The 19,003-nt window shown below is 44.1% G+C and overlaps 1 long non-coding RNA gene across 1 annotated transcript in view; it reads right to left on the bottom strand.

Annotated features, from left to right (window-relative positions):
* Nucleotides 1–643: 643 nt before the first annotated feature.
* LOC139275715 (uncharacterized) overlaps nt 644–19,003 on the bottom strand; it is a 37,041-nt gene continuing 18,681 nt past the window's right edge. The window contains exon 3 of the long non-coding RNA XR_011595738.1: nt 644–863. This is a non-coding gene — a long non-coding RNA (uncharacterized lncRNA). The remainder of the gene's footprint in view (nt 864–19,003) is intronic.

The raw sequence follows: 19,003 nt of genomic DNA, 5'->3' as shown, positions 1-19,003 counted from the left end.
CATTTGACAACTTTTAGAAAAGACAGCTTTAAATGTGTGATTGACGGTATCCCTTGTAAACTCATACCTCATCTTGGATGACCTAGACCCAACTGACTGGGGTTTCCTGGAGTCTTGTGAACATCATGTAACTGAGTTAGCCACTTACAATGCAACAGCTCTACCAGCCTGTGAGCATTCTCACAGGTGCATACATTACAGTTGTGATGTCTGCTACAGTTGAATAGCCCCACGACCACACTGTTAAGCCATTTGAAGAATGGTTACTTAGATGTACATCTCGTGACTGACTCCCACCCTCACCCCCCCCCTCAGGTTGTTATGTACACACAGTGACTTGAATGAGGCGCCATTGCGTGGACACAACCCCTCCCCCCTCCCCCCTCCGTGTGTGACAGTGAGCCCCTTTCTCTCTCTAATCCTGTACTGGGAGTGAACTCAGTGCCTGGTCTGTGTGTGAGACAATGAGCCCCTTTGAATACGCAAACTTTTTTATTATACAATCCAATAATTTGCAAAGCTTTTAGAGGTCACAATCCTTCATAGACTTACTGATACAATGTTTGCACGTTGGTGAGGTGATGTTTCAATCCACCAGAGTGGAAGTGTCACTTAGCTAACACATAACCAAATTATAGCAGAAACTCAGCATATATGTCAGCCCAAAGCCTACTGAACAAAAGGTTCTCCCAATCACATTCAAAGATACAAAACTTCATTTTCTGCATAGAATCACTTAACTACAGTAGCGGTGGTCATCTTGTCGAAACCTCACATATCTGTTAATAATGTACACCACATATTATATTTGCATCAAGAATTGGTTTTCTTCATTATCCACGATCTTCTGGACCACTGTCAAGCTGCAAACAAAATGGAGGGAAGCATAACGCTGGGCCCAAGTCGGCTCAGTACTTCAGAAATGGGCAGTTTCCATTGCAGCAATAACGTGCGGTAGCAGGCCTTAAAAAAAACTTTTAAAATGGAACTTAGCACTGGGAGTGAATTTTCTGACATTTCTGGATGTCCAAAGTGGGCGGGCGATTTGCAGCAACGCTGGTGGTAATGGTAGGCCCAAATTACCGCTGGCGCTAATCGGGAGCTGAAATGGCCGGTATTTTACATTTTTCAACAAAACCTACGGTACCTGGATGGTAAATGGGCGACGAGAGAAGAAATTCTAGCCCATAGAGAATATAACATAAATTCACCAGGATGATACAAGGGATGAGAAACTATTGTAATGGGGAGAGACTTGAAGTACTGGGACAATTTCCACTGAAAGGCTAAGAGCAAATTTAATCAAGTTTTTAAAAAAAGTTATAAAGAGCTTTGATAGAATGAATCTGGAAGGGCTCTTTCTCTGGTTGGGAAGCCAGAGATGAAGAGTCAACAATTTAAATTCATCACTAAGGTAGTGAGAAGAGGTGTTAGAACCAATTTCTTTACACAGGGGTTGCTGGAGTATGGAATGCTTTGTCAGGGAATGGTTGAGGCAGAGACCATAAGAACATAAGAATTAGGAGCAGGAGGAGGCCATTTGGCCCCTCGAGCCTGCTCCGCTATTCAATGAGATCATGGCTGATCTTCTACCTCAAATCCACTTTCCTGCACTCTCCGCATTGCCATTGCATCTTTTAATGGAAAATTGAATAAAGATTTGAAGCAGATGAAAATGTACAGCTGAGGGAGTGTGCGAGGCAGTGGGATTAATCCTGGAGTTGCTCGCAAAAAGCTGGCACAGACAACGAGCCAAATAATGCTAGAAGTAAATCTGCCACACTTCTGCTCAGTTAATTGTGACATTTTAAATAGGTGCACAGTTGTAATATTAATGGCAGAAGAGAAATTTATAACAGATCTGGCATGGCATTTTGTAGATTTTCTTTTTAAAGTGAGCAAATACACACTTAGCAATTGAAATGTTGCTAAAATGAATTGCTATAGGTATAATGAATTGCATGGTTGTTCAACTGAAACCATCCGTCTTGTATCATTTTCATTTATTAGAAAATAAAATTATTTGCACTCCAGATACACATTAACTTTGCAATATATTTGGTCTTTGATTTTGCTACTAATTTTATTCTTTATTCGCCAACTATTTCTTCCAATTTTTCTCCTCTTCCTATATGAAAATCATTGCCTCTTTGTTGAGTATGACGCCACAGATTCTGGTTGGTCTTTCATACCTCACAGTTATTAATGTCTGAGCCGCGACAGGCAATTCAACGGGGCATCACAGCTGCTTATGCTCCTGTCTTGACGCATATTTCTATCAAGAAAATGCTGGATGGCAATCAGGAGCAGGAACTCTGCCTAATTTTTTCCTCCTTTAACTCAAATGCCGAGGCCTATTGCCATCCTGGGTGAGATTAACTAACTCGATACAGACCAAGGTTCAGAGCTGCGACCTTCCTAGTCTTTATGGATTAGTTTACCCCGTGGATTAACTTGTTGGGTGATTGATGGGGACGTGTCTTTTATTAGAAATCTATAAAATATTAAGAAGGCTGAATGTTGTACTAGAAAATTGGAACTGCAACCTGATAACTAGAACTGAAGTATTATCTACAATGATATATTGCTATAAAGCTCAATGTTTTATTGCTGGGCTTTCACCTGGCAGTTGCTGATACTGCTTGCGGCTGTGCTATGAGTTCTGGCTTAACTACAGGTTGTTGCACAGGCCTGATCACCATGGTTACAGTGAAGCATGTGCTATTTTGGGATTCACCAATTGCAACTGATGGGATTTATCAGCCTGACAATGTGCATTTTGTTATTTGATAAAAGTCAAACATTTTTAACAGGATCTTTTTTGAACAATGCTTTATAGATTAGTTGAACTGAATATTGAATTATTGTTACTTCTTGTAGTTACCTGGTGCAGGTAGGATTGCTAACACTGGAGTGACGTATTCCTAGAGATTTGATCATGTGACGTTTGATCACATGATATCTGCCCACTGTTTGCAAATATAATTGCATTTACCTGAGTTGAGTGTTTATCACCAAGTCCCAAATTAAATATTTTACTTTTTGTTTTAGAGTGAGATGAACAACATAATTTATAAATCAAAGAAAGAACACAAAGGAATAGAAAGATTTAAAGATAAGTAATGTTTAAATAAAAACTAATTCTGCAATGTTTTGACATTGTCGACCACACTCAGCAACACTAAGTCAATACCACTGATTTAACAAAAACGTTACTGGTATAAGTAACTTCTAACTAAAGCTTTTGTCCCATTTTATGAACTTTTACAAGACAGAAATCTCTCCCTCCCCAGTTTGAGTTTCTCTCTCTCTCTCTCTTTCACTCACTCTTCCTCTCCAGTTTGTGTTTCGCTCTATCTCATGGTAGTATCCTCGCCTCGGAGTCAGAAGGTTGTGTGTTCAAGTCCCACTCCAGGGACTTGAGCACATTAATCCAGGCTGATACTCCTGTGCGGTACTGAGGGAATTGCTGCACTGTCGGAAGTGCCATCTTTCAGATGAGCCATTAAACTGAGGCTCCGTCTTATCTCTCAGGTGGATGTAAAAGATCCCATGGCAGTATTTCAAAGAGCAGGGGAGTTACGCCCAGTGTCCCAGCCAATATTTATCCCTCCTGATGATTATCACCTACTGCCCTCCCTCAGCTGATGAATCAGTACTCCTCCATGTTGAACACCACTTAGAAAAAGCGTTGAGGGTACCAAGGGCACAGAACGTACTCTGGGTGGGGGACATCAATGTCCATCACCAAGAGTGGATCGGTAGCACCACTAGTGACCGAGCCCTAAAGGTCATATCTGTCAAACTGGGCATGCAGCAAGTGGTGAGAGAAGCAACACGAGGGGAAAAACCTACTTGACCTCGACCTCAACAATCTACGTGTCGCAGATGCATCTGTCCATGATAGCGTTGGTAGCAGTGATCACCACACAATCCATGTGGAGATGAAGTCACATTGTCATACTGAAGATACCCTCCATCGTATTACATAAATAAGAAAAATGAGCAGGAGTAGGCCATTTGGCCCCTCGAGCCTGCTCCACCACCTAATAAGATCATGGCTGATCTGATCTTGGGCTGAGCTCCACTTCCCTGCCCGCTCCCCAAAACCCTTCACTCCCTTATCACTCAGAAATCTGTCTCTGTCTATCTCCACCTTAAATATATTCAATATCCCAGCCCCCACAGCTCTCTGGGGCAGAAAATTCCACAAATTTACGACTCCCAGAGAAGAAATTCCTCCTCATCTCAGTTCTAAATGGGCGACCCCGTATTCTGAAACTGTGCCCCCTAGTTCTGGATTCCCCCACGAGTGGAAACATCTTCTCTGCATCTACTTTGTCGAGCCCCCTCAGTATCTTATATTTCAATATCACCTCTCATTATTCTAAATTCCAATGAGTATAGGCCCAACGTGCTCATCCTTTCTTCATAAGCGAACCCCTTCATCTCAAGAATTAGCCTACTGAACCTTCTCTGAACTGCCTCCAATGCAAGTATATCCTTCCTTAAATAAGGAGACCAAAACTGTACACAGTACTCTAGGTGTGGCCTCACCAATACCCTGTACAGTTGTAACAGGACTTCTCTGCTTTTATATTCCAACCCCCTTGCAATAAAGGCCAACATTCCATTTGCCTTCCAGATTACTTGCTGTCCCTGCATACTAACTTTTTGTGTTTCATGTACAAGGACCCCCAGGTCCCTCTGTACTGCAGCACTTCATAGTTTCTCTCCATTTAAATAATAATTTGCTTTTTTATTTTTCCTGCCAAAATGGATAACTTCACACTTTCCCATATTATACTCCATCTGCCAAATGTTTGCCCACTCACTTAGCCTTGCTAAATGGGATAGATTCAGAACAGATCCAGCAGCTCAAAACTGGGCATCCATGAGGCGCTGTGGGCCGTCAGCAGAAGCAGAATTGTATTCCACAATCTGTAACCTCATGGCCCGGCACATCCCTCACTCTACCATTACCATCAAGCCAGGGGACCAACCCTGGTTCAATAAGGAGTGCAGAAGAGTATGGCAGAAGCAGCACCACGCGTACCTAAAAATGAGGTACCAACCTGGGTAAACTGCAACACAGGACTACATGCATGCTAAGCAGCTGAAGCAGCATGCTATAAACAGAGCTAAGCAATGCCACAATCAACATATCAGATCAAAGCTCTGCAGTCCTGCCACATCCAGTCGTGAATGGTGGTGGACAATTACCTACTAACGGGAAGAGGAGGCTCCATGAATATCCCCATCCTCAATGATGGCGGAGACCAACACGCAAGTGCAAAAGACAAGGCTGAAGCGTTTGCAAACGTCTTCAGCCAGAAGTGCCAAGTGGATGATCCATCTCGGCCTCCTTCTGAGGTCCCCACCATCACAGAAGCTAGTCTTCAGCCAATTAGATTCACTCCACGTGATATCAAAAAACGGCTGAGCAAAGGCTATGGGCCCCGACAACATCCCGGCTGTTGTGCTGAAGACTTGTGCTCCAGAACTAAACGTACCTCCAGTACAGCTGCAACAGTGGAATCTACCCGACAATGTGGAAAACAGCCCAGGTGTGTCCTGTCCATAAAAAGCAGGATAAATCCAATCTGCCCAATTACAGTCCCATCAGTCGACTCTCAATCAGCAGTGCTATCAAGCAGCACTTACTCACCAATGACCTGCTCATCGATGCTCAATTTGGATTCCACAAGAACCACTCTGCTCCAGACCTCATTACAGCCTAGGTCCAAACATGGACAAAAGAGCTGAGTTCAAGAGGTGAGGTGAGAGTGACTACCCTTGACATCAAGGCAGCATTTGACCGAGTGTGGCATCAAGGAGTCAGAGTAAAATTGAAGCCAATGCGAATCGGGGGGGCGGGGGGTGGATATTCTCCACTGGCTGGAATCATACCTAGCACGAAGGAAAATGGTTGTAGTTGTTGGAGGTAAATAATCCTAGCCTCAGGACATCGCTGCAGGAATTCATCAGGGCAGTGTCCTAGGCCCAACCATCTTCAGCTGTTTCATCAATTACCTTCCCTCCATCATAAGGTCAGATGATTGCAGAGTGTTCCGTTCCATTCACAATTCTTCAGCAATTGAAGCAATCCATGCCTGCATGCAGCAAGACCTGGACAACATTCAGGCTTGGGCTGATAAGTGGCAAGTAACATTCGCGTCAAATAAAGACTAGATAAATGACCATCTCCAACAAGAGAAAGTTTCATGACATTCAATGGGATTACCATTGCCAAATCCCACAAAATCAACAGCCTGGGAGTTACCATTGACCAGAAACCTAATTGTCAACAATGGGAGTTTCTGTGGAATCTTCAGTCACGTCAACAGTATGTCTAAGGAATCACCATGTACTCATCATAGGCAGTCCCTCGGAATCGGAAGACCTGCTTCCACTCTTAACATGAGTTCTTAGGTGGCTGTACAGTCCAATACGAGAACCACAGTGTCTGTCACAGGTGGGACAGATACTCGTTGAGGGAAGGGGTGGATGGGACTGGTTTGCAACGCGCTCTTTCTGCTGCCTCCACTTGATTTCTGCACGCTCTTGGTAACGAAACTCGAAGTGCTGAGCGCCCTCCCGGATGCACTTCCTCCACTTAGGGCGGTCTTTGGCCACTGTCTTCCAGGTGTCAGTGGGGATGTTGCACTTTATCAGGGAGGCTTTGAGGGTGTCCTTGTAAAATTTCCGCTGCCCACCTATGGCTCGTTTGCCGTGAAGGAGTTCCGAGTAAAGCGCTTGCTTTGGGAGTCTCGTGTCTGGCATGCAAACTATGTGGCCTGCCCAGCGGAGCTGATCAAGTGTGATCAATGCTTCGATGCTGGGGATGTTGGCCTGGTCGAGGATGCTAATGTTGGTGCGTCTGTCCTCACAGGGGATTTGTAAGATCTTGCGGAGACATCATTGGTGGTATTTCTCCAGCGACTTGAGGTGTCTACTGTACATGGTCCATGTTTCTGAGCCAGACAGGAGGGCGGGTATTACTACAGCCCTGTAGACCATGAGCTTGGTGGCAAGTTTTGAGGGCCTGGTCTTCAAACACTCTTTCCCTCAGGCGGCCGAAGGCTGCATTGGCGCACTGGATGCGGTGTTGGATCTCGTTGTCGATGTCTGCTCTTGTTGATAGGAGGCTCCCGAGATATGGGAAGTGGTCCACGTTGTCCAGGGCCGCGCCGTGGATCTTGATGACTGGGGGACAGTGCTTTGCAGTAAAGCCAGGTTGGTGGAACTGATGTTTAGCATAAGGCCTCAGTAAATACGTCGACTATGTCCTGGAGTTCAGCCTCTGTATGTGCGCAGACGCAGGCGTCGTCTGTGTACTGTAGCTCGACGACAGAGGTTGGGGTGGTCTTGGATCTGGTCTGGAGACGGCGAAGGTTGAACAGCTTCCCACTGGTTCTGTAGTTTAGTTCCACTCCAGTGGGGAGCTTGTCGACTATGAGGTGGAGCATTGCAGCGAGGAAGATTGAGAAGAGGGTTGGGGGCGATGACGCAGCCCGGTTTGACCCCGGTCCGGACATGGATTGGGTCTTAATGGATCCGTTTGTAAGGATCACTGCCTGTCATCGTGGAGCAGGCAGAGGATGGTGATGAACTTTTGGAGGCATCTGAAATGGAGGAGGACGCTCCATAGACCCTCGCGGTTGACAGTGTCAAAGGCCTTTGTAAGGTTGAAGCCCATGTATAAGGACTGGCGCTGTTCCCTGCAATTTTCCTGCAGCTGTCGCGCTGCAACAATCATGTCTGTTGTGCCCCGTAAGGGACGAAATCCGCACTGTGACTCCGGGAGGAGCTCCTCAGCCACAGGGAGAACTCTTACAACGACCTTCCCAGTGGCTGATAACAGGGAAATTCCTCTGTCGCTGCCGCAATCGGACTTGTTCCCTTTTTTAAAGATGGTCACGTGTACTAACAACACAAGAACAGTTAAAAGCAGGAAGTTGCATCCTCCAAACAGGTTGCAGTGGATGTCCTTTCCATATGTTAATTTGAGTTTTTTGTTCTATCAGCACGAATGTGAATACTGTCATTAATTTTGGGGGGATTTTAATTAGAGAACAAAAGAAAGATCTGATGGGAACTAGAGATTCCCAATATAGTCCATGGAAGTGCGAGATCTCCATCCCGAGGAGAAAGTGCATTAAACACAATCTCACACGTCAGTCATTGCAGGGATGTTGGTTGGTCAGGAATCAGCGTTATTCATACTTTGCAATGTGAAAATAACCAATCCAGGGACCCCCGTCCTAACCTCCAAAAGATTGTGTCAATTCACTGAAAGAAACGGTACTTTTGTTAAATTCAGGCTTGGACTGATAAGTGGCAAGTAACATTCACGCCACACAAGGGCCAGGCAATGACAAGAAGTCTAACCACCTCCCCATGAAATTCAACGGTATTACCATCGTCAAATCTCCCAACATCAAGCCTGAGGGTCACTATTGACCAGAAACCTATGGACCAACCACATAAATACTGTGGCTACAAGAGCAGGTCAGAGGCTGGGTATTCTGCGGCGAGTGTCTCACCTCCTGATTCCCAAAGCCTTTCCACCATCTACAAGGTACAAGTCAGGAGTGTGATGGAATACTTCTCACTTGCCTGGATGAGTGCAGCTCCAACAACACTCGAAGCTTAACATTGTCCAGGACAAAGAAGCTCACTTGATTGGCACCTCATCTACGACTTTCAACATTCACTCCCGTCACCAATAGTGCACCGTGGCTGCAGTGTGTACCATCTACAAGGTGATACTGCAGCAACTCGCTAAGGCTTCTTTGACAGCACCTCCCAAACCCGGAACCTCTAACACCTAGAAGGACAAGGGCAACGGGCACACGGGTACACCACCACTTCCAAGTTCCCCTCCAAGTCACACACCATCCTGACTTGGAAATATATCACCGTTCCTTCATGGGTCATAATCCTGGAACTCCCTCCCTAACAGCATCATGGGAATACCTTCAATACAAGGACTGCAGCAGTTTAAGAAGGCAGCTCACCACCACGGTCTCAAGGGCAAATAGAGATGGGCAATAAGTGAGAAATGATATTGGCTCAGAGGATCAAGATGCTGAATCAGTTTGGGTGGAGATAAGGAATAATAGAGGGAAAAAGTCGCTGGTGGGCATAGTCAAAAGGCCACCTAACAGTAGCTACACTGTTGGACGGAGTATAAATCAAGAAATACTGGAGGCTTGTAATAAAGGAACAACAATAATCATGGTCGATTTTAACCTTCGTATTGATTGGACAAAGCAAATTGGTCAGGGTAGCCTTGAGGAAGAGTTCATAGAGTGCAACCAGGATAGTTTCCTTGAACAGTACATTGCGGAACCAACCAGGGAGCAGGCTATCTTAGTGTGTAATGAGGCAGGATTAATGAATGATCTCATAGTAAAGGATCCTCTGGGAATGAGTTGGAGGGTGAGAAAGTTGGTTTTCAAACCAGGGTCCGAAGCTTAAATAAAGGAGACTACCTGTACAAAGTTATGAGGGCAGAATTGGCGAAAGTGGACTGGGAACATAGATTATAAAGTATGGGAAGCTTGATGAGCAGTGGCAGACATTTAAGGAGACATTTCACAACTCACAACAAAAATATATCCAATGAGACTGTAAGAGAAGGGATAAACATTCGTGGCTAACTGGAAATAAGGGATGGTATCAAATTGAAAACAAAGTCATACAATGTGGTGAAGACTAGTGGGAAGCCAGAGGATTAGGACCATTTTCAAAACCAGTAAAGAATGACTAAAAAAATGAGAGAGAGGGAAGATAGATTTTGAAAGTAAACTAGCACAAAATATAAAAACAGATAGTAAAAGTTTCTACAGGTACATAAAAATGAAAAGAGTGGCTGAAGTAAATGTTAGTCCCCTAGAGGATGAGACTGGGGAATTAATAATGGAGAACATGGAAACGGCAGAGACGTTGAACAAATATTTTGTATCGGTCTTCCCGGTAGAAGACACTAAAAACATCCCAATAGTGGATAATCAAGGGGCTATAGGGAGGGAGGAACTGAATGCAATCACTATCACTAATGAACTAGTACTCCGTAAAATAATGGGACTAAAGGCGGACAAGTCCCCTGGACCTGATGGCTTACATCCTAGAGTCTTAAAAGAAGTGGCTGCAGAGATAGTGGATGCATTGGTTGTAATATACCAAAATTCCCTGGATTCTGGGGCAGTCCCAGCGGATTGGAAAACCACAAATGTAACACCCCTATTTTAAAAAGGAGGCAGACAAAAAGCAGGAAACTATAGACCAGTTAGCAGAACATCTGTCATTGGGAAAATACTAGAGTCCACTATTAAGGAAGTAGTAGCGGGACATTTGGAAAAGCATAATTCAATCAAGCAGAGTCGGCATGGTTTTATGAAAGGGAAATCACGTTTGACAAATTTGCTGGAGTTCTTTGAGGATGTAACGAGCAGGGTGGATAAGGGTGAACTAGTGGATGTGGTGTATTTTGGATTTCCAGAAGGCATTCGACAAGGTGCCAAAAAAGAGGTTACTGCACAAGATAAAAGTTCATGGAGTTGGGGGTAATATATTCACATGGATAGAGATTGGCTAACCAACAGAGAACAGAGAGTCGGGATAAATGGGTCATTTTCTGGTTGGCAAACAGTAACTAGTGGGATGCCGCAGGGATCAGTGCTGGGTCCTCAACTATTTACAATCTATATTAATGACTTGGATGATGGGACCGAGTGTAACATAGACAAGTTTGCTGATGATACAAAGTTGGGTGGGAAAGCAAATTGTGAGGAGGACACAAATAATCTGCAAAGGGATATCGACAGGCTAAGTGAGTGGGCAAAAACTTGACAGATGGAGCATAATGTGGGAAAGTGTGAGGTTATCCATTTTGGCAGAAAAAATAGAAAAGCAAATTTTAATTTAAATGGAGAAAAATTGCAAAGTGCTGCAATACAGAGGGATCTGAAGTCCTTATGCATGAAACACAAAAAATTAGTACGCAGGTACAAGTAATCAGGAAGGCAATTGTAATGTTGGCCTTTTTTGCAAGGTGTAGAGAGTATAAAAGCAGAGAAGTCCTGCTACAACTGTACAGTGTATTGGTAAAGCCACACCTGGAGTACTGCGTACAGTTTTGGTCTCCGTATTTAAGGAAGGGCATACTTGCATTGGAGACTGTTCAGAGAAGGTTCACTTGGTTGATTCCGGAGATGAGGGGGTTGACTTATGAAGATAGGTTGAGTAGGTTGGGCGTATACACATTGCAGTTCAGAAGAATGCAAGGTGATCTTATTGAAACATATAAGATAATGAGGGGGCTCGACAAGGTGGATGCAGAGAGGATATTTCCACTCATAGGGGAAACTAAAACTAGGGGACATACTCTCAGCATAAGGGGCCGCCCATTTAAAACTGAGATGAGGAGGAATTTCTTCTCTTAGATGGTTGTAAATCTATGGAATTCTCTGCCCCAGAGAGCTGTGGTGGTTGGGTCATTGAATATATTTAAGGCGGAGATAAACAGATTTTTGAGCAATAAGGGAATAAAGGTTTATGGGGAGCAGGCAGGGAAGTGGAGCTGAGTCCATGATCAGATCACCATCATCTTACTGAATGGCAGAGCAGGCGCAAGGGGCCAAATAGCCTACTCCTGCTCCTATTTCTTATGTTCTTATGTTGCCAGTGATGCCCACATCCCAGGAACAAATAAAAAAAACATTTTTTATTAGTACACAGCAACGGAAATAAAGGCCTGGATATTAACAGGGGCTAGTTACATAGGCGGTGGGGGGAGGGAGGAGTTTTAATTCCACAGCCTGCATCTTTTATATTGACAAGATCCTCGCCTGGAAGTCAGTCTGATTGACAGGCTTGGCTTCGAGTGCACGGGGATCACTCCGGAGCGGGCCGCAGGCCCAGTTAAGTCCGATCCACAGCCATGGGGATGTCTGATCCTGGAGGGTGTCTGATCCCTGACCCCGGTAGTGGTAGAGGAGGGTCTTTCGATCCCGGAGAGTGTCTGATTTCATATACCAGGGGTCTTTATAAGGGGACAGCTTGGGGGGCGGGGAGCACTCCTGCTCCTCTTGGCCCACAAGCAGTGCTGTAATGGCACTTACCTTCTCGCCTCCATTCAGTTGCCGGGTTTCCCGAGATCTGGGAAATCCGACCGCTCATAATTAAACGTGTAAAACAGGTTAGGTCAGAAGCCGCCAGCCTTATTAAAATATTTAAATTACCAACCCACCTCCTGGGAGCAATTGGCTGCCTGCCCCCTGACTCACCTCTGTTAAACCTGGAAGCGGGTGGACTGGAGGTGGTTTGGGGTCAGGGTTGAAATTTTAATCTCTGACCCGACCCCAATCCACCTGTTTTAGGGTGCTAAAATCCAGCCCAAAGTTTTAATCAACATATGTAGAGAAATGGAACGACCAGACAGAAATCTGGCTTGTGGTGCTCTAGGGTCTCACTTTGAAAGCCTCTATTCTGGGATGAATACATAAGTGTTAGATACAGCTCCCATTTTATGCAGCCCCAACATCAATGGTCTTGAGCTACATGCTGGAATTCTGACATATGAAAATAAATGATAAAAGGCACACAACAAAACCTTACTTCCTGTTGTGGGTCGACTTTTGTTATGTGTTCCTATGTCCATATTTGTAATAGAAACTGCTGTAGTCATGCTGTAGTAACATCCACCTCCCAGTGAAGCACTATAGCACGTTCTCATGGGCACATTGCAGGAGACTGACCAGCAACAACAAAACCATACATCTCGGAATGCCAACATTGGTCAAGACCTACTAATGTATAGCGGCTACCCTGCTCAATCGTGAGTTCAAATGCAATTGCATAAATTCAAAAGACCCCAATCTGCTTTAGGTGGGCATCTTACTGGCCTGCAGAACCCTGTAGGTTAAAGTCAAAAATCTGAGCAGGTAACTAACCCCCTAATTGTAAACTGCCCACCTGCTCGATTCCTGCTAGATAGTCAGCCTTATAATCGATCCCAAGGTTTTCTACCATGCAATGAGAAAGATTGACATTAATTCTAGACTACAAAAAGAATGGCAGTGGTGAAGTCTCCATTATTGTGAGACTTGACAATGTTTTGTGAACAGGCTTTATTGACTCCAGGGGATATCAAGGGTATGGCAGCTGGGGAATTTAAATTCAGTTAATTAAATAAATCCGGAATTTAAAAAAAAGCTAGCATCTGGTTTACAAATGACCTTTAGGAAAGGAAGTCTGCCACCTTTACCTAGTCTGGCCTATAAAGAAAAAAGACTTGGATTTATATAGCACCTGATAAAATGCATCCCAGAGTATTAAAAGAGATGGCGGAAGTTATAGCAGATGCATTCGTTATAATCTACCAAAATTCTCTGGACTCTGGGGAGGTACCAGCGGATTGGAAAGCAGCTAATCTAACGCCTGTTTAAAAAAGGGGGCAGACAAAAGGCAGGTAACTATAGGCCGGTTAGTTTAACATCTGTAGTGGGGAAAATGCTTGAAACTATTAAGGAAGAAATAGCGGGACATCTAGATAGGAATAGTGCAATCAAGCAGACGCAACATGGATTCATGAAGGGGAAATCATGTTTAACTAATTTACTGGAATTCTTTGAGGATATACCGAGCATGGTGGATAGAGATGTACCGATGGATGTGGTGTATTTAGATTTCCAAAAGGCATTCGATAAGGTGCCACACAAAAGGTTACTGCAGAAGATAAAGGTACGCGGAGTCAGAGGAAATGTATTAGCATGGATAGAGAATTGGCTGGCTAACAGAAAGCAGAGAGTTGGGATAAATAGGTCCTTTTCGGGTTGGAAATCAGTGGTTAGTGGTGTGCCACAGGGATCGGTGCTGGGACCACAACTGTTTACAATATACATAGATGATCTGGAAGAGGGGACAAAGTGTAGTGTAACAAAATTTGCAGATGACACAAAGATTAGTGGGAAAGCGGGTTGTGTAGAGGACACAGAGAGGCTGCAAAGAGATTTAGATAGGTTAAGCAAATGGGCTAAGGTTTGGCAGATGGAATACAATGTTGGAAAATGTGAGGTCATCCACCTTGGGAAAAAAAAACAGTAAAAGGGAATATTATTGGAATGGGGAGAAATTACAACATGCTGCGGTGCAGAGGGACCTGGGGGTTCTTGTGCATGAATCCCAAAAAGTTAGTTTGCAGGTAATCAGGAAGGCGAATGGAATGTTGGACATCATTGCGAGAGGGATGGAGTACAAAAGCAGGGAGGTCCTGCTGCAACTGTACACGGTATTGGTGAGGCCGCACCTGGAGTACTGCATGCAGTTTTGGTCACCTTACTTAAGGAAGGATATACTAGCTTTGGAGGGGGTACAGAGACGATTCACTAGGCTGATTCCGGAGATGAGGGGGTTACCTTATGATGATAGATTGAGTAGACTGGGTCTTTACTCGTTGGAGTTCAGAAGGATGAGGGGTAATCTTATAGAAACATTTAAAATAATGAAAGGGATAGACAAGATAGAGGCAGAGAGGTTGTTTCCACTGGTCGGGGAGACTAGAACGAGGGGGCACAGCCTCAAAATACAGGGGAGCCAATTTAAAACCGAGTTGAGAAGGAATTTCTTCTCCCAGAGGGTTGTGAATCTGTGGAATTCTCTGCCCAGGGAAGCAGTTGAGGCTAGCTCATTGAATGTATTCAAATCATAGATAGATAGATTTTTAACCAATAAGGGAATTAAGGGTTATGGGGAGCGGGCGGGTAAGTGGAGCTGAGTCCACGGCCAGATCAGCCATGATCTTGTTGAGTGGTGGAGCAGGCTCGAGGGGCTAGATGGCCTACTCCTGTTCCTAATTCTTATGTTCTTTCATAACCACCAGAAGTCTCAAAGCACTTTACAGCTAATGAAGTACTTTTGGAGTGCACACACTGTTGTAATGTGGGAAACGTAGCAGCCAATTTGCTCACAAGCAAGCTCCCACAAACAGCAATGTGATAATGACCAGATAATTAGCTTTTTTGTTATGTTGATTGAGGGATAAATATTGGCCAGGACACTTGGAATAACACCCCTGCTCTTCTATGAAATAGTAACTCTAGACCCACAGCAATATGGTTGACTCTTAACTGCCCTCTGTGGCTCGCCACCACCTTCTCAAGGGCAATTAGGGATGGCCAATAAATGCTGGCCATGCCAGGGATGCCCACATCCCATGCACGAATAAAAAAAAAATCAAAGCTGTACTCGTTCCTCTCCTCACCCGATTTCTGACTGTGCACCTCAGCAAGGCTTGCTGGTTGGTGATAACGCGCGTGGAGCAGAGGATAATTATATTGTCCCAGCCGAGAGCTAAGTTGGCACTTACCGAGGGTTGAATCTGGTGCGTTGCTGGTTTGTATGGCTCAGGATACTCACTGGATAAACTCCCATTAGGGGAGCCGCTTATGGATATTTTTTATTTAGTTTACACTTGCACAGACAATTAACTGTAAATTATTTCCAAAGGTAATGACAGGGGATGTATGCAAATATTCTCAATTAATTTAATGAGAACTCAAAGCCTAATTACCACAGAGGGGATGTGGCCCGATCCCTGGCTCCACTCTCGCTGCAAGCACTTTCTGTGGAGCCAGTTAATCTGGACCTAAAATCAGGCCTTATGGTTCACTTAGAAAAGATGAACAAAAAACAAGCATTGACCAGGCTCAGGCTTATGTTGCTGCAAAGGTGAATTTTAACAATTTGTACCTGACCCATTTGTTGATCCTTGTATTGTCTAAATATCTTCAGTGAGGACGTCACTTGGCGAATGATTTGATGGTTTAATAAAGATGATTACACATGTGAAATTAGTGAATAAATGCACTCGTGGAAATTATACAAGTATTTCATGAGATATTTTAATCTTCTAACCACTTAGACTATCAAAGCTCTAGAAGGCAAGGTGAACGGCGATGAGAGTGAAACAGATTACTTGGCTTATAACCCAACTGCACCTGCTATGCTACAGCAACGAATAGGTAAGATTGCTTTCCACTTATTCCACGTATGGCGTCAAATGGATCAAGTGTACATAATTTTAAGATTTTAAAAAGCAGCATCTCATGGACTGCCTTTAGCTCGGACAAATATCGGTTATTGCGTGCTGGCATTTACTAAAAACCTGATCGTCTGACACAAACGGAGGACTCCCAAATGAGTGCCCCCTCACTTTGACACTGTATGTCAGTCCTCCAACGTACCATGTCATAGATTCAATACTTTTAAAGCAAACACAAACATCTGTATTTAACAAATCCAGCTGTACGAAAGGGACATAAGCAAAATACTGCTGCAGACAGTGGATATAATCATCTTTATACACAACATCAGTAAGTGTATACTGGACTACATAGGCTCTGCAGGTTCAATAGAATGATTTCCCATGTACGACAGCTGCTGGAATAATTCCATCACCTAATAGTTTTCTCCAACTTTTTCTCAGTGGAGAGGATGAGAGCAAAAGGGATACATGGAAACATAGAAAATAGGTGCAGGAGCAGGCCATTGAGCTCTTTGAGCCTGCACCGCCATTCAATATGATCATGGCTGGTCATTCAATCTCAGTACCCCACCCCAGCCTTCTCTCCATAACCCCTGATCCCTTCAGCCGTAAGGGCCACATCTAACTCCCTTTTGAATATGTCGAACGAATTGGACTCAACAACTTTCTGTGGCAGAGAATTCCACAGGTTCACAACTATCTGGGTGAAAAAGTTTCTCCTCATCTCGATCCTATCTGGCTTACCCCTTATCCTTAGACAGTGTCCCCTGGTTTTGGACTTCCCCAACATAGGGAACATTCTTCCTGCATCTAACCTGTCCAGTCCCGTCAGAATTTTATACGTTTCTATGAGATCCCCTCTCATTCTTCTAAATTCCAGTGAGTATAAGCCTAGCCGATCCAGTCTTTCCCCATAAGTCAGTCCTGCCATCGCAAGAATCAATCTGGTGAACCTTCGCTGCACTCCCTCAATAGCAAGCATGTCATTCCTCAGATTAGGAGACCAAAACTGCACACAATACTCAAGGTGTGGTCTCACCAAAGCCCTGTACAACTGCAGCAAGCCCTCCCTACTCCGATACTCAAATCCCCTCACTATGAAGGCCAGCATGCCATTTGCTTTCTTTACTGCCTGCTGTATCTACATGCCTACCTTCAATGATTGATGTACCATGACACCCAGGTCTCGTTGCACCTCCCCTTTTACTAACCTGTCACCATTCAGATAATAATCTGCCTTCCTGTTTTTGCCACCAAAGTGGATAACCTCACATTTATCTACATTATAATGCATCTGCCATGCATTTGCCCATTTCACTCACCTAACCTGTCCAAGTCCCCCTGCAGCCTCTTAGCATCCTCCTCGCAGCCCGCACTGCCACCCAGCTTAAGTGTCATCTGCAAACTTGGAGATATTACATACAATTCCTTCGTCTAAATCATTAATGTATATTGTAAATAGCTGGGTTCCCAGCACTGAACCTTGCAGCACCCCACTAGTCACTGCCTGCCATTCTGAAAAGGACCCATTTATTCCTACTCTTTGCTTCCTGTCTGCCAACCAGTTCTCTATCCATGTCAATACATTACCCCCGATACCATGTGTCTTACTTTTTCACACTAATCTCGTGTGGGACCTTGTTAAAAGCCTTTAGAAAGTCCAAATACACCACATCCACTGGTTCTCCCTTGTCCACTCTACCAGTTATATCCTCAAAAAATTCTAGAAGATTTGTCAAGCATGATTTCCCTTTCATAAATCCATGCTGACTTGGACCGATCCTGTCACTGCTTTCCAAATGCACTGCCATTACACCTTTAATAACTGACTCCAGCATTTTCCCCACCACTGACGTCAGGCTAACCGGTCTATAATTCCCTGTTTTCTCTCTCGCTCCTTTTTTAAAACGTAGGGGTTACATTAGCTACCCTCCAATCCATAGGAACTGATCGAGAGTCCATGGAATGTTGGAAAATGACCATCAATGCATCTATTATTTCTAGGGCCACTTCCTTAAATACTCTGGGATGCAGACCATCAGCTTCTGGAGATTTATTGGGCTTCAGTTCCTTCAATTTCCCTAACACCATTTTCTGCCTAATAAGGATTTCCCTCAGTTCCCACTTCTCGCTAGACCCTCGGTCTCCTAGTATTTTCGGAAGGATTTGTGTTTTCCTTAGTGAAGACAGAACCAAAGTATTTGTTCAATTGGTCTGCCATTTCCTTATTCCTCATTATGAATTCACCTGATTCTGACTGCAAGGGACCTACATTAGTCTTCACTAATATTTTTCTCTTCACATATCTATAGAAGCTTTTGCAGTCAGTTTTTATGTTCCCAGCAAGCTTTCTCTCATACTCTATTTCCCCCCTCCTAATTAAACCCCTAGTCCTCCTCTGCTGAATTCTAAATTTCTCTCAGTCTTCAGTTTTGCTGCTTTTTCTGGCCAATTTATATGCCTCTTCCTTGGATTTAACACTTTCCCTAATTTTCCTTGTTAGCCACGGTTGAGCCACCTTCCCTTTTTTATTTTTACACCACACAGGGATGTACAATTGTTATAGTTCATTCATGTGATCTTTAAATGTCTGCCATTGCCTATCTATGGTCAACCCTTTAAGTATCATTCGCCAGTCTATTCTAGCCAATTCACGTCTCATACCATTGAAGTTTTCTTTCGTTAAGTTCAGGACCCTAGTCTCTGAATTAACTGTGTCACTCTCCATCTTAATGAAGAATTCTATCATATTATCATCACTCTTCCCCAAGAGGCCTTGCACAACCAGATTGCTAATTAATCCTCTCTCATTACACAAGACCCAGTCTAGGATGGCCTGCTCTCTAGTTGGTTCCTCGACATATTGGTCTAGGAAACCATTCCTTATACACTCCAGGAACTCCTCCTCCACTTGCTACCAGTTTGGTTAGCCCAATCAATATGTCAATTAAA

This window comes from Pristiophorus japonicus, chromosome 11 (assembly GCF_044704955.1).
Source record: "Pristiophorus japonicus isolate sPriJap1 chromosome 11, sPriJap1.hap1, whole genome shotgun sequence".
NCBI lineage: Eukaryota > Metazoa > Chordata > Chondrichthyes > Pristiophoridae > Pristiophorus > Pristiophorus japonicus.
This window is presented reverse-complemented; position numbering and strand designations above follow the sequence as displayed.